The sequence below is a fragment of the Pteropus medius genome, unplaced genomic scaffold (genome assembly GCF_902729225.1).
Source record: "Pteropus medius unplaced genomic scaffold, Ma_sr-lr_union100, whole genome shotgun sequence".
NCBI lineage: Eukaryota > Metazoa > Chordata > Mammalia > Chiroptera > Pteropodidae > Pteropus > Pteropus medius.
In genome coordinates, this window is record NW_024353909.1 from 1,273,532 (window position 1) to 1,289,712 (window position 16,181).

The 16,181-nt window shown below is 37.8% G+C and overlaps 1 pseudogene; it reads left to right on the top strand.

The window, feature by feature from the left end:
• The first annotated feature begins 4,486 nt into the window (after positions 1–4,486).
• On the top strand, positions 4,487–4,605 carry LOC120593999 (uncharacterized; annotated as a pseudogene).
• The last annotated feature ends 11,576 nt before the right edge of the window (positions 4,606–16,181 follow it).

Consider the following 16,181-nt stretch of genomic DNA (forward strand, 5'->3'; position numbering starts at 1 on the left):
CCCCCTCCTCTCTCCCCTCTCCTCTCTGGTAACCACTAGTCCATTGTCCATGTCCATGAGTCTCTGTTTGTTTGTCCTGTTCATTTGTTGCTTTTAGGTTTATATCCCATATAAAATGATATCATGTGATTTTCAACTTTTCTGTCTGGCTTATTTCACTTAGTATGACTACTTCAAGGTCCATCCATGTTGTTGCAAATGGCAGTATTTCATCTCCTCTTATGGCTGAGTAATATTCCATTGTATATATAGCTTCTTTAATCAATCATTTATTGTAGGACACTTCGGTTGCTTCCATGTCCTGGCCACTGAATAATGCTGCTATGAACATTGTGCAAATATCTTTTCAGATATGTGTTTTCAAGTCTTTGGGGGTAAATATCCAGTAGAAGCATTTCTGGATAATATATATGGTAGATCAATTCTTAGTTTTTTGAGGAAACTCCATACTGTTTTCCATAGTGGCTGTACCAATTTGCAGTCCCACCAGCATTTGTTATTACTTGTCTTGTTAATTATAGCTATTCTAACAGATGTGAGATGGTATCTCATTGTGGTTTTGATTTGCATTTCCCTAATAGCTAGTGATGTTGAGCATTTTTTCATATATTTTTTTGGCCATTTGTATGTTCTCTAGGGAGAAGTATCTGTTCAGGTCCTCTTCTCATTTTTTGATTGGATTGTTTGTTTTTTTGTTGTTATTAAGTCATATGAGTTCTTTGTATATTTTGGATATTAGGCCTTTATCGGAGGCATTGCTTGCAAATATATTTTCCCATTCAGATGGTTGTCTCTTTACCTTGTTGATGGTTTCTTTTGCTGAGCAGAAGCTTTTTAGTTTGATGTAGTCTCATTCATTTATTTTAGCTTTTACTACCCTTGCCTTTGAGCTCAAATTCATAAAATCCTCTTTAAGTCCAAGGTCCTTGAATTTAATTCCTATGTTTTCTTCTATGCATTTCATTGTTTCAGGTCTTATATTCGGGTCCTTAATCCACTTTGAGTTAATTTTGGTGTGTGGTGATAGACAACAGTCTAGTTTCATTCTTTTACAGGTGGCTGCCCATTTTTAAATTGGATTGTTTATTTTTGTTGTTGTTGAGTTGTATAAGTTCTTTATATATTTTGGATATTAACCCCTTAGCAAATGTATCATTAGCAAATATCTTCTCCCAAACAATCGGTTGTCTTTTTGTTTTGTTGATGGTGTCTTTTGCTGCACAAAACTTTTTAGTTTGATGTAGTCCCATTCGTTTATTTTTTCTTTTGTTTCTCTTGTCCAAGGAGATATATCTGAAAAGCAATTACTGTTAGTAACATCAGAGAGTTTACTGCCTATGTTTTCTTAGTGCAAGCTATTTTTATTAACTCATCCAGTGCCTGCCTGAAAAGTCTTTTATTCTCTTTATGTAAGTTAAGGTATAACTTACATAAAGTGCATAAATATTAAGTGTAAAGCTTGACAGTTTTTCTCTATTTTCCAAAGTCCCACCATCATATGGTTGTCTCAACATCACTCTTCCTTCCCGCAAATACCCAACTCTTATCTAAGGAATCTATTTTGAAGAACTTCAGTGCTTCATGTCCTCTCCCTGGATACCAGCAGGAGGCAGTGTGGTATAGGGGGAAAGCCTCAGTTAGCATGTGAAGGACCAACAGGCTCCTGGCTTGGATAAGAACTTAAACCTTTAGGAGCCTTCCCCCACTCCCCTCCCACACCCTCTGCTAAAGAGGAACAGACTATCAAATGGACACTTTATAGGGTTGTAATGAAGATGAACTGAGACAAGGCCTATAAACAATGCCTGACTTGTCAATTAAATTAGCAGGGTTTAAAAAAAATAACAATACCCAGTATCAGGGAGGGTGCTGTGAAAGAGGCACTTTCAGCCAGTGCTAGTGACAGTATAAATCAGTACAACATTTCCAGAAAGCAGCTCAGAAACAAAACAAACAGCAAGAACCATAAATTCCATTTTTTAGAAATTTATCCTATGGAAATAATCATAAAGGAGCACTAAGATTTAAGTATAAGGATTTTTATCACAGTATTACCTATGATATATTATGTTATGATATATTCATGGTAAGGAATTTTATTCTGTGATAAAAATTATGCCTCCGATAAAAATAAACAAATAAATAATTACATATCCAAAGATTATTTAATGCTCAAGATATAATAAGAAGAGAAATAGGACAGAAATATATATAACATGACCACAAATTTATGGAAATAATAATATAAAATTTGTTGAGCATTTACTGTTCACTTACCATGCTGGTGCTTTACATGTTATTTCATTTAATCTTAACTAAAATCCTACAAAAGAGGTATTATAGTGCCAGTTTCAGAGATGAATAAACTGAGGCTTCAGAAAGTTAAATGACTTGCCCAGGATGTTATGATGAATACATGTCTAAATCAGATTTTAGATCCAGATCTGTTTGATATTAACCACGATAGAATGACAAAAAATTTCAAATTTTTCTTCCATAAACTTTTCTATGTTTTATAATATTCTGTAATAAGTAAGGGGAAAGGGTTTCCAATAAATATTATCCTTTATGAAGCCTTAGCATGACGCCTAACTCATAGAAGAGGTTCAGGAGATCTCAAGAGTCTAACAACTTTCTGTCTAGGATAGAGCATTTCTGGTCATATATTACGTGAGATTATCTTACATGGTGCACCAGCTAACCTTTTCAAAACATTATTAGCCACCAACTTTTGAAAACATTAATTTGAAATACGTATATATCAATCAAGCTTGTCATTACTTGAATATTACTGCTCAAGACAAAGCTTAAGTAGATATTTAGATGTTAAAAAAATGAGTCATATAAAGAAGAGTACGATGTAAGTACAGGTGGCCTGTTAATATACCAAAAATTGTGAAAGTGACATGTGAGTGCTAGAAGTTTGGGAAACACCATTCTGGCATCTGTGGGCTGGAAAACAGCAACAAGGGATGAAGCCCAGCATGGATTGGAGGTTCTTTAGGCCTTTCGATTCAGCACCTGGGACATTTGTGTCTTGCACACACCTTGGTTGTCCCTCTCAATTTTCCCAAGTGAAAGTTCTCTGTGATCAGCAAACTCAATAAAGGAGGGCTTTGAGGTGGGAGCAGGAGACAATTTAGTTGGAAGGCCAGGCGAGGGCATTGTCTGGAAGACAGGTGCTCCAAGTGTTGGATATTGGCTTGAGAAAACATCTGTTGTCCATGGCAGAGGGTGAAGGGACTGTAGGAAACAATGGAAGGCTTAAACAACAAAGCCAAGCTACTCATTGGCATCACTCCCCCCAATTCTGGTTCCCTTTTCCATGCAGGTCAGAAACTCAATGGTCTTGTAATATACAGCACAGTAGGATTCAGATGTTCAAAGCCCTCCTTTATTGAGTTTGCTGATCACAGAGAACTTTCACTTGGGAAAATTGAGAGGGACAACCAAGGTGTGTGCAAGACACAAATGTCCCAGGTGCTGAATCGAAAGGCCTAAAGAACCTCCAATCCATGCTGGGCTTCATCCCTTGTTGCTGTTTTCCAGCCCACAGATGCCAGAATGGTGTTTCCCAAACATAGCCATTTGCTTTACCTTTATCAAGGGCCTTCTTTGTGAGTCGAAGCTCTGTAGGTTCTAGAGGCACTAATATAGAGAAAACACAGATCTTGCCTTCAAGGAGTTCAAGGTCTAGATGAGGAACCAACATGTAAAAATAATGATACTATGTTTTAATTTTGAACAATGGTTATGTATAACTTCTACAATCCCTTTCCTCACCCTGCAAATAAATACTCCTGAAATGGTCTTTTCAAGCCAAAGTGATAAGGAATAAATTAGGATGGTATGGGATAGTTGAAAGAATCTGGGTTAGAATTCCATCTCCATGGCATTTTAAACTGGAGGTCTTTGAACTGGAGTTATACATATCTCTGGGCATGAAGCCTTTTTAAAGGGGAATCGAGCTTCATGTGTTATCTTTTTTAAAATGAATCTGCCTAAGAACACACCAGCATCAGAGATCCTGCCAGTTTCCTTGTTCCAATCATCTTTCTCCCACTTTGGGAAAGATAAGGTAGATCATCTGAATCCTACTGTGCTGTATATTACAACCAGAAACACTGAATTTGAATGCAAGTAAAGGCATAATTTAAAAGATTAACATCCCATTAACTACTCCCTCATTCATTTGAGTAAGAGGTGAATTTTCAGTGGAAATAATTTTATGCTGCTTTGATTGGTACTATTAGTGTGTAACTGATAATCATAATCTAACTTAAGCCCAAAGAAAATTGTTGATATTTAGAGCCTTATGGTCATAATATATATAGATTTTAAGATTTTAAGTTATATGTTATTGCAAAATAATAGGGTGATGGATAAGGGGCTTTCAAACATAAAAATATATTACATTAGAGTAATATTTGGTAGGAGACGTGGATTTCAAGGAGAAAAAGAATGATTTAAAATGTATAACTGTTTAGTCTATGGTCATGCCACCCTGAACGTGCCCGATCTCAGCTGATCTTGGAAGCTAAGCAGGGTCGGGCCTGGTTAGTATTTGGATGGGAGACCTCCTAAGAATACCGAGTGCTGTAGGCATTTAAAAAAATTAAATAAACAAACAAACAAACAAATAAATAAAATGTATAACACTTGAAGAAGGGCTTATCTGTACCTTTTTATTTTTAAATGGATGATAGTAGATATCAAGTCACTACGATATTTATATTTCATTAGATGTATTTATGACAGTGAAATGACAATTTTATTTTTAAATTGTCATTTCACTGTCATAAATACATCTAAGATCTGTACTGTGCCAGAAATTACATGTTTTGCATCTAATTAAATGCATGACAAATAGTCCCAGAAAGTTTCCTTATGCCAATTGCCATCACCCAGCAACTAAATTTGAGTTTCAAACATCTTAGTTTTGTCTATTCTTGAATTTCTATAAACAGAATAATATAAGTACTTTTTGTGTCTGACTTACTTTGCATAACAATGTTTTTGAGATTCATCTATGTCATCCCTTTTTGTTGCTGAGTAGCATTGCATTGTATAAAAATCCATGACTTATTTATCCTTTCTCCATAGATATTTGGGCTGTTTCCAGTTTGGGGCAATTACAAATAAGGCCACTATGAGCATTCTCGTTCAAGTAAAAAAAAAAAAAATTAATACAGTAGTTCCCCCTTATCCACGGTTTTGTTTTCCAAATGGTTTCAGTTACCTATAATTAACTACAGTCCAAAAATATTAATGGAAAGTTACAGAAATAAACAATTCATAAATTTTAAATTGCATGCTATTCTGTATAGTGTGATGAAATCTTGAGCCGTCCTGCTTTGTCCCACCTGAGATGTGAATCATCCCTTTGTCCAGCATATCCACACTGTATCTGCTACTCACCCATTAGTCACTTAGTAGCTGTCTCAGTTATTGGATCGACTGTCACAGTATCACAGTGTTTGCGTTTAAGTCACCCTTGTTTTACTTAATAATAACCCCAAAGCACAAGAGTAGTGATGCTGGCAATTCGGATATGCCAGAGAGAAGCCATAAAGTGCTTCCTTTAAGTGATAAGGTGAGTACAGTATAATAAGATATTTTGAGAGACCAACCACATTCACGTAACTTTTATTCCAGTATATCGTTATGATTATTCTGTTTTACTTATTAGTGTTAATTCTCTCACTGTGCCTAAATTATAAATTAAACTTTATCATCGGTATGTAAATATAGGAAAAAACATATTGGATATAGGATTCAGTACTATCTGAGGTTTCAGGACTCCACTGGGGGGCTTAGAATGTAACCCCTGCAGATAAGGGGGGACGACTGTAAGATGAAAACTTTTAGGTGTCAACTTTAAAATGTGCAAGGGGATACATGTTCTTAGGCAGCGGTTTCTTTTTCTTTTTATTGTGAAATATAACATACATACAAAATAATGCCAAACTGTTTTTCCAAAGTACTTGTTGTATCGTTGAACACTGCTGCAACAATCTAGTGAACATGTAGTTATATATAAATATATATATATGTAAATATTGTAAATATCTTTCACTCTGTGGTTTATCTATTATACTCTTTATGGAGTATATCTATAAACTATAAACTACAGTGTATAACTTTAGTGTAATTGAGTCTATCATTCTTCCCCTTTATTGTGAGGGCTGTTAGTAGCTTGCCTAATACATCCTTTCCTATTCATTAGTCATGAAGATATTTTCATATAGAATCTTCTAAAAAGCTGTCGAATTTTGCCTTTCGCATTTAAGTCTTTTATCCATCTGGATTTGATGTTTGTGTATGGCATGAAGTAGGGTGCAATTTCATTTTTTTTCCGTAAAAGTATCAAGCTATCTCTGCACCATTTATTAAAAAGATCTACTGTCTGTAGTGCCTCCTTTGTTATAAATTACATTGCTATAGAAGCGTGTATCTTTTTCTAGGGATATATAGTTTTTCAAAATTATTTTGATGGAATGTGCAAGCAAAAAATTCTGAAGACCACTCTACTAAACAAATTGTGTGGTCTTTAGTTATTTAACTTTTCTGAATTCTCTGCACTGTTGGGTGACTAAAATGGGGTTATGCAGTAAAACGGCTAGAAACTGACATAATAAGCCTCAGGGAGCAGTAATAATTGTGTGTGTGTGTGTGTGTGTGTGTGTGTGTGTGTGTGTGTGGTTTTTTTTCTTGTTATATTTCAAGTGCTGTAGAGTACATGGAAACACCACCTGCTTTGAGGGCAGTCACTGCCAGAGGACATGACATTTGGGTGGGTCGTGAATGACAGTAGAATCCGTCATCTCTTTTTATGACTGTGATCTGTTAGCTGTCCATGGCGCATTTCCCATGTGTGTTTTATTTACTTTACTTTATATTTTATCTGGATTAGAAAGGTCCAGAAGGAAAGGACTGTCGCGCCCCAAATGTTGACTTGTGGTGACCCCAGTAGCAGTTGCCTAAGAAGACCTAGAATTGTGCTGACTTCTTGTTTGTTAGACGCATATCCATGTCATGGCAGACAGGGCTGGGTCTCTTAAAAATTCCTGCCACTGCAGTGCTGCAGGATTCCTGAGTTCCACCCACACACTCCTCCCTCCCCAAACCCCCGCCACCGGTCAACACACGTACACCAACAAATTCACCCACTTGCCCCCAGCACCACCACCCATGGGAGTGGCGAAATCCATACCACACCTTTTGTACAGTCTTGCCTCTGAGAGAGAGAGCATAGGGTCTTGCACACACAGAAGGCACTCGATAAGCATCGGGTGAATAACAAATGAGTAACCACATTAAGATTGGGATATAGGCGCACATTCCTATGTGCTGCAGTGTAGCAAGAAATGGGTAGATTATGTGGCCATTCCCAGTCCTGAGTGTGCACAGGAATCACGGGGGCGGGGATGGGATTCAGATTCCTCCTCCCCTTTCCCCCACTGAATTAGAACAGAGATGTGCAGAAAGGAACGTTTTTAAATTAACTTTCTGGGAGATTCTGGTTTTGATGCCCTGTCATGTATGGGGATGATAGAATTACTAAACACCTGGATCTATTCTTACCCAAAAGAACCAATTTGGCAGTACTTACCAAAACTTAAAATTCTCATGCCTTTGAACTTATACTTCCTCCTAGACTTTTCCTTTGCCCCGAAATAAAAGCAAAAAGATGCTCAGCGTTTTTGAAACAGAAGAATATTTGAAACTAGGAAAAGGTACATTCATTCATTAAACCGATTTTATTGAGCATTGCAGGCATACCTCAGATATTGTAGGTTCAGTTCCAGACCACTGCATTAAAGTGAGTATCGCAGTAAAGAGGGTCATAATCTTTTTGCCGGTGGAGAGTCTTGTCTTCAGTTGTAAAAAATGCAACATCTGTGGAGGTCAATAAAACAAAGTGCCGTAAAACAAAATATGCCTATATTCTCATTACCAGACACAGAGGTGAATAACAACAAAATAATAAAGTCCCTATTCTTGTAGAGATTTACATTTAGTCCATTAAAGGAGGACTGAATGAATAATTTGTGATACACTCAAGCAATGGACTATTATTCCACCACATTAAAAGGGACAAGGTTTGTCAATATATACTGCTCTGAAAGGATGTTCAAGACATATTTCTAAAAAAAAAATGTAGGAAGCTTTTGAATGTATTACCTATTCGAAATCAATAAAATAAAGAAAAATATAAAAACAAGTTACAAAACAGTGCATATGGCATTGTCCCATTCGTGTGTAAAATATGTACATATATATAGATACATACATATAATACATAAGTAGAAAAAATTGTGAGAAAATGTTCAAAAAAATTAACAACAGTTATCACTGGGAAGTACGATTTAAGGAGGGAAATTTCGTTTTTTTTCTTTTTCCCCTTTCATGCTGTTTAAACTTTTTAACCTAAGGAAACAATACTTTCATGATTTTTTTTGACTTCAAAAAAATCCATAGAATCTTGAGAGCCTGTGAGATTTTCAAGTTCCAGCAGGGGGCAGCAGTGACTCTCAAATATTTCTGACGTCAGCAGAGCTGAAGCTTAGCGTCCACAGATTCCCAGTTCCAGGACCAAACACTGTACTTGTATCACCAGATTGTAAAGGAAACAAAAAGCAACACCACAGAAAGCTTAAAATGGTGAAGGAATTGTTGCGACAGAACATTTTCTCTACGGCTCTTTATTAACATTGATACATTAGTCTAAACTGCCTTTCCTTCTCCGGAGCTCAGTTTTCTTACTCATTAAAATCAGATGGTTTAACGAGATAATCTTAAAAAGTCTTTTCCAGCTCTAAAATTCTATGGCTTTAAGAATCTAAATCAGCATCAGGAAGAAACAAGCCCCAGTGCCCTGTGAAATTAATTGCTTATCAAAGAATCTGCTTTACAACCCTTAGCGGATCAAGATGAATTATTACCGGTTTATCTTTAGAATAGATCAAAGAATACTTTTTTGGAGGCGGGGGTGGTGGGAGGGAACAAGGATGTTAGTATTTATTTAATTTGCTGATGGAGAAAAAGCATTCTCCCACTCTATAAATGTTTAGCATGTGTATAAAGGTTGTAGGTCTGGTGTTTAGAAATTACACACAGGCTTACGAAAGAATCTTTACTGGGCTGGCCAAATTAATCAGCAGGCAGTTGTAGAGAAATAAACACAAGTTAACATTTAACCACAAACACTGGTCCCTGTTCTAGCTGCTTGGTCTTTCTCAGTAAGAGGGGCCTGAGAGCGTCAGCAGGCTGCTGGCGACTCTAGTGAGACCTGGGCTCTTCTGAGACCTCACCCACCTACCACTTTTATAAAATATATATTTAATATATATTTAAGTATTTAATATTCATAGGTAAGCATATGAATCATTAACTATTCCAGCTATTACTTCATGCCCCAACAGCAGGTCTCTTTTTGCATATAACCCTTTATAAATTGTAAATTTTTTTTCTTTTAACATTGGTGTAAGGTCACACAGCTAATAAGTGGCCGAACAGGATTCAAACTTGTGACTGGCTCTAAGACCCTCACACTTGACCATGACACTATATGAAACGAGAGTTCTCACTTCATCTGCTTGTGATTTGGAAGAGGTTGAATATCTGCAAGAGTAATCGGGTAGAAGAATATAAAGTGAATGATTATTGTGTCCCAAAGCCCCATCTAGCTCACGTGTACTAAGCACTTACTATGTGCTAGTCTCTGTTGGGTGCTGGGGTAAGGGTGTCAAAAGATGAAATAGACTTGGTCATCGTACTTTAAGAAACGTCTAGGTTTTGGAGGAGCGAGGAGCTGACCAGTAAGCAAACATAACGTGTATGAAATAATAAGGAAACACAAATGAGGAAGAAGAAGTCAATCATAGCAGTGTGGTTACATCCATGGACTGTGGACTCCAGATTTTAACTATGGAAGCTCTAAGCCTCAGTTTCCACATTTGTAAAATGGGCATAGCCTCTAGTATATGTAATTGTTGTGAGGGTTAAATGACTTAATGCATTATTAAGTGGCTTAGCATTGAACCCAGCAGATGGAAAGACATTAAAATATTAGTTAATAATATTGTTTCATGAAGCTAAGCAAAATCAGAATCGTGCACACAACCACATTTCTGAAATGTCAACACCCCTTTCTCAAATGATTCTAAATATCCCAGCACCAAAGACCCATTTCCTTGATATTTATTCTTTATTCTTTCCTTGATATTTATTTGATCCTACTAGAATGTCTCCAAGAAAGAATGATGTGGCAAAGGGGCCCCAGCACCGGGAAGGGGAGCTGGAACACTGAATGGACCTCGTGACAGGCAAATCGAGAGAACTAACCTGGAGCGTGTGTTAGAAAATTTCTAGGACCTATTCCCTGAGGTTTTCATTCTGCTCCAAATTGAATTTCAATACATACTTTATAAATATTTTAATGTAACTATAATCTTAGGGAAGGTTTCACATGAGTTTATCCTGCAATCATTTCCCTTCCCAACTAGCTTATTTATTATTTTCTCCCAAACACTGACTCACCTCTTTCATCCTTAGCATATCAAGGACAATTGCTGAGACATGCTACAGTGGCTGCCCCTTTCAACTTCTGAGTCTTGGCGTGAAGGCATGTGAGATCTTTCATCTGAAACCCTCTGTCTTCTGACAGCCATACATAAGCTAACATCTCTCCTCTAAAAACCCACTAAAAACTCACCTCTTCCTGGAATCCTTCCCTGATGAGTTCTTTACTTTTGCCCTCTGTTCCTTGCCACAAATGGAATATAGCCGGGGAAGTGTTCTTACATCTTTGTTATGTGTGGAAGTTCTGTTTCTTCCCATGGGGGGCAGCATGGATTTGTGAAGAGAGCAGGGACCCTGGAATCTGGCATGAATTCATACAGCAGCCGCACTCCTGAGTTCTCAAATTCATTTTGGCTGTCCTTTGTCACCTTGGGACTGCTGCTTTATTCTTGTGAGTTGTTGTCTTTCATCCTAGCTTCTCCAGGCCGCTGTCCCTTCCCCTCTTCATTTCTCTCCAAGAGTGGAGAGAGGGCCCCCTTTTTTAACTTCCCAAAGCACAACTAAGACCCTACTGTGTGCCCCACCATTAATGTAGTGTTGTCATTTGTCTAATGGGGATCATTATAGGCTCTTTCTCACTGAATTCTTGTAAGGATGAAATGAGCTCAGGCACATTTACAAAACTTGGCATACAGAAGTGTTGTGGCAGATACCTTAGACTGGTTTGTTCAAAATCCATCCCAACCCCATTCTAGCCTGCTTCCTGGACCACAGGTGCTAGAAAGCTAACATTTCTCAAACTCCCTTGCAACTACAGTTCTATTTGGGATTTAGATTCCATTCGAGTGAGACTTTAGAATTATGAGTTATGTGGAGGGAGAAGCAGGTGTGAAGCATCCATTTTGCTGGTGCTGATTATGGCAAAGGCAGTGTGATTCTGAAGCCAGCAGCTGTGGTGGCAGCTTAGCAGTTCTGAAGCTTCTGGATAGCGGCAGAGACTGTGACTTGCTTGTCAACCAGTTCCACAGTGTAATTTTAGAAGTGTAATTTTATTCCTGGATGTTTAACCTAGAGTCTATTTCTTAACTTTCCTAATGATTCTGTGAGCTATCCATACCCTTTAATAAATCCTTTTGTGCCTAAATTAGCAAGCAAAGAATCTGTTGTCTGCAACCAAGAATACTGACCAATACATAAGTGATCAATAAATGTGAGCTGTTACTATTTTTTTAAAAACTTTGTTGAAGCCTTGGTAATAATACATTTCAGGGAAGAAAATTTAAAACTAGTTACTAGGTAAGACTATGTAAAATAATTTCTAGAGTAGCATTGTCTCATAGAGCTTTCTTTAATGATGGAGATGGTCTATGTTTGCACCCACTGTGGTACCCACTCGGAATATGCGGCTATCGAGTGCTTGAAACGAGGCTACTGTGACTGAGGAATGAAACTTTTAATTTGATTTGATTTTAATTCACTTAAATTTAAAATTAAATAATCCCATGCAGTTGGTGGCTACTGTGTTGGATGGGACAGTGCTTGAGGGTTTCAGTCCTACCCTTCCACAAGGGTCCTTCACAGCCATCTCTCTCCCTCTCAAGCCAAGAAACTTCTTCAATCAGTTTTTCCTCAAACTCCAGTCTCAGGCCACATCTTAATAACCTACACAGGTGCAACATGCCCACGGCAATAACAACTTTCATATAATAAGCTTAGTTCTCATTGTCCCCAAACTCCAGTCTAGACTTGCATATTGGCTTTCATTTGCACAGTCAAAAGCTCACTGAAGTGTTTTTGCTAAAATGCAATCTGTCTCAAAAGGCAAATCTCACTCTTCGCTTAGAGAAAAAAACCAATTTTTTAAATTAAAAAAACCCATATTTTTTCTATCATTTCTAGATTTCGAGTTTCCAAAAATATTGGTGTCCTGTATCAGTTAGACAAGTGGTTCTCACACTTTGCTACATATTAAATCACTATAATAAGGTAATTTACTGTCAGCCACACTTCAGATCAATTAAATTAGAATTGTAGGAAATGACTAAAGGGAATTAAAACTCTTAATTTTTTCAAAAAAGAAGAATGCATTCCTATATTAACTAGTAATTAAAAGTTAATAAAAACATACAAAAAATAATGGTAGGATTTTATTTATTTATTTATATTTTTAAATTTATTTTTTATTTTTATTATTTTTTTTAAATAATGGTAGGATTTTAAAAGGGGTAATTTATTGTGAGATAAGATAAATAATTATAAACTTGCTATTCAAAGCCAAACTTTTTTTTTTCCCACTTTGGTTGACTAGAGGCCACAAGGAGACTTTTAGTAATCATAGAGTCATCATCTAACAACTCTGGGAAGCTTCTAGAATACAGACGTTACCAAAGAATGCAGATTTCAGGCAGGCTCTTCTTCCATATTGCCACTCTCACACATTCTGTAAATAAACCCTAATAATAAACCACAAGTGTTTTATAGACCTTCCTTCCCTTACAACCAAACATGCGGACAATCCAGAGGAAGCTGGGAAAAAAGACAAGAGGTGTCCAAGTTCAGTGTCAGATGGCCCCTTTATGATGTTCCCCATCCCTCCACTTCCCTACACACAGATGTTCCCTGTGAATGAACTTGGCTCTATGTGATTCATACCAGCATGGGATGGTCCCAAAAAATTTGAAGAGAGGAACTCACATTTCCTGAAATGATTTTCTCTTGACATTAATTCAGATTTAGGAAGGAGCTGCCTAACTCTTTTATAAATACCCGTGAAACATATGTGACTCAAGACTGATTTTATTTCCTCCTGTTCTCTCGGCACCTCTTTTATCTTACCAGAGTGATTCTATGACTTCGGTTCATAACTGCAGTGAGTGACAGCTGGGAGCCAGCCTTTTCCTACTGCCCCGATTAAAAAATGGTAGGGCGTCTCCCACAACTCGAGGGCCCAGGTGCTTGGAAATACTGCCAAATACTTCTTCCAACTTGAAAAAATATATAATTATATCCATTGATTCTGGATTAGGGAACACATTCAATAATTTCAAAACTCAAATTGCAAAGAGCACAAACTGACATTTGTTCTTCTATCCATATCCCCCAGCTTCCCAGTTCCATTCCCCAGTGTTACCAGTTTCTGCTGTGTCTTCTCCGAGACAGATATCTTAAGCATATTTAAAAGAACACATTTGTGTTTTCTTCCCCCCTTTTACTCTTTTATTTTACATTAAGGATAACATACTATACAAATATATTTTTCATTTTTTTTTTCTCTCACTCCTGCCACTAGAATGGGAAGGCATTTTATTTTGTGTCATGTTGTCTTCTCAGTATGCAAAGTGGTGCCTGGCACATGGTAGTTGCTCCATAAATATTTGTTGGAAAAGTGAACGAACACACACTGTTCTGCATCTTGCTTTGTTCACTCTGGAGATCATGTCACCTCAGCACAGAAGGAACCTCCTCTTATTTTCATGACTGTATAGTGTTCCATTGTCTGGATTCTTTGTGGTTTATTTAATCAGATCCCTACTAATGGATATTAGTTTGTTTCTAATCTTTGGCTATGAAAAATCATCCTGCCATTCATATCCTTGTACAAACATGTCACACGTAAATGCAGAATAGGTGAGGTATGAGGTACATTTTGCCAACTTTTTTTTAAAAAAAGCATCTTGCTACATCTAAATAGCAGTACTGCAGTCTACCCAATGTGACAGTTGCTTTAAAGCCAGTCTAGGGAACTCTGTCATTAATGAAATTGTTCTGGTTAGGCCTGAATTTACTCCCTTCACTTATGCCTGTACATTTAACAGAAAAACACCACACAGTTTGGAACGATACAGATGAATCTCAAAAACATAATACAGAAAGAAGTGTACACCAAATGTGCATACTTTGTGATTCCATTTATATGCTGGTAAATCAGGAACAAGTGAGATGAATCTATAGTTATAGGAATCAGAACAGCGGCTGCCTGAGGTTGAGGGGCGCCGACTAGAAAGGAGATCTGTGGCAGTTTCTAAAGAGATGGAAAAGTTTATATTGTGATTCGGGTGGCAGTAACTTGAGTGTTTGCAATTACCAAAACTCATTGACCTGTACACTAAAATGCAGACATTTTATTTTATGTGAAATATACCTCAATTTAAAAAATTTGAAAGAAGTAGGCTATGGTGGGGCGCATATTGTGCTATTATTTGTAGATTCCAGTCACACTGGCCTTTTTTCAATTCCCCAAACACACCATGCTTTTCTTCAGTTTTCATATATGCTGTTCCCACTACCTGAAACATTCTTTCTTCCCTCTTACCAACGTATAACCACACCCCTTCACTCGTACACACACACAAGCATGTAACATCCATCTTTTTATAATTCGCTATGTATCAAACTACATACAGCATACAAAATGGCTGGAATCATATTGTTATAACCTGTGTGAATTACTTTGCAAAACTCAGGTATAAGAAATTGTCTATTTCTCAGTTTGGGGGTACTTCAGGTGGTGGTGGTGGGGGGTGATACAGTTGCAATCATTTTTCGCCATGCTTGGCCTCCTGAGATTCAAGTGTCTGGGTTAGGAAATTCAGAAAAATTGGGAAAGGGCCTTTGGTTCACACAGTATCCCTGAGATGCTCATTGTTTGTGCAGTTTACTCAAAGAATAAAGTCCCAGACTTGGTGTTAACCTCAATCACCAGGACACTTTGGGAGGGTCCTAAGACCTAAATGGTATTCAGCCCTCAGTATTCCTGGGGCCACCAGCCATCCCCATTCTGCTACCTTCTGCGGCTCTCTGTGGGATTGGAGTGGGAGTCTATGTCACTCTGGAACTTGCCCTCCCTCCTTTCTCCCAGTGAATTTGCACTTTAAAAAACCATCCTGTGGAGTACAGGTGGGAGAGAGCCAGAGGGGACTTGGGGAGACCAGTTAAAGCTGACAAGTCCCCAGGTTGGACTCAGCCTCAACTTCTATTAACTAGCATATGGGAAAACTAAGAAAGAAGAAAGAAATATATTTTCTTCCAAGCTTCTAAGAGTTTTGCAAACAATTAGAGTAATTAAAAGTTCTCAGAAGTAGCCGATGGTGCCCTTTTCACCAAGGGAATGTGGGCCAAGCATAATATATTAAAAGAGAAGGAGCTGCTCTATTGAAGTTAAAAATAATCTCCTGTCACATGGCTAATTTGTTGGAATGCAGCAATTAAAGGGCTGTGAGCAGAGGGAGAGCTGGAAGCAGCTGGGGAACTCACAGGCAGAGTGCGTGCCCTCGGGACTGTGTTTGCAGAGACAAAAAACAGTGTCACAGCTGACTTAGGGCACCTTATCAGAAAACCCACAAAAGGGGCAGGAAGGAGGAAAAGTGAGGTCGATTAGAGCTGTGACCTTTGGGCTTATCAGACAGTGAAGAGATGGGTCAGGGCTTGTCACCTGTGCTCGGGGATGCTGATTCACTCAGCAAGGATGAAGGTCTTCCAGTTCCCCCTGCACTGTGAAAACCATGCCTTTGAATCCATTTCAAAGGAACACATAACCCGAAGGAGCCCTTTGATCCTAAATCCATGGGAAAACCAATCTATACGGTCTTGAGAGGAAAAACTCGGGCCAGGAATACAAATCCTGGTTTAGTGATTGGGGATATTTTTAAGTTTTTGAA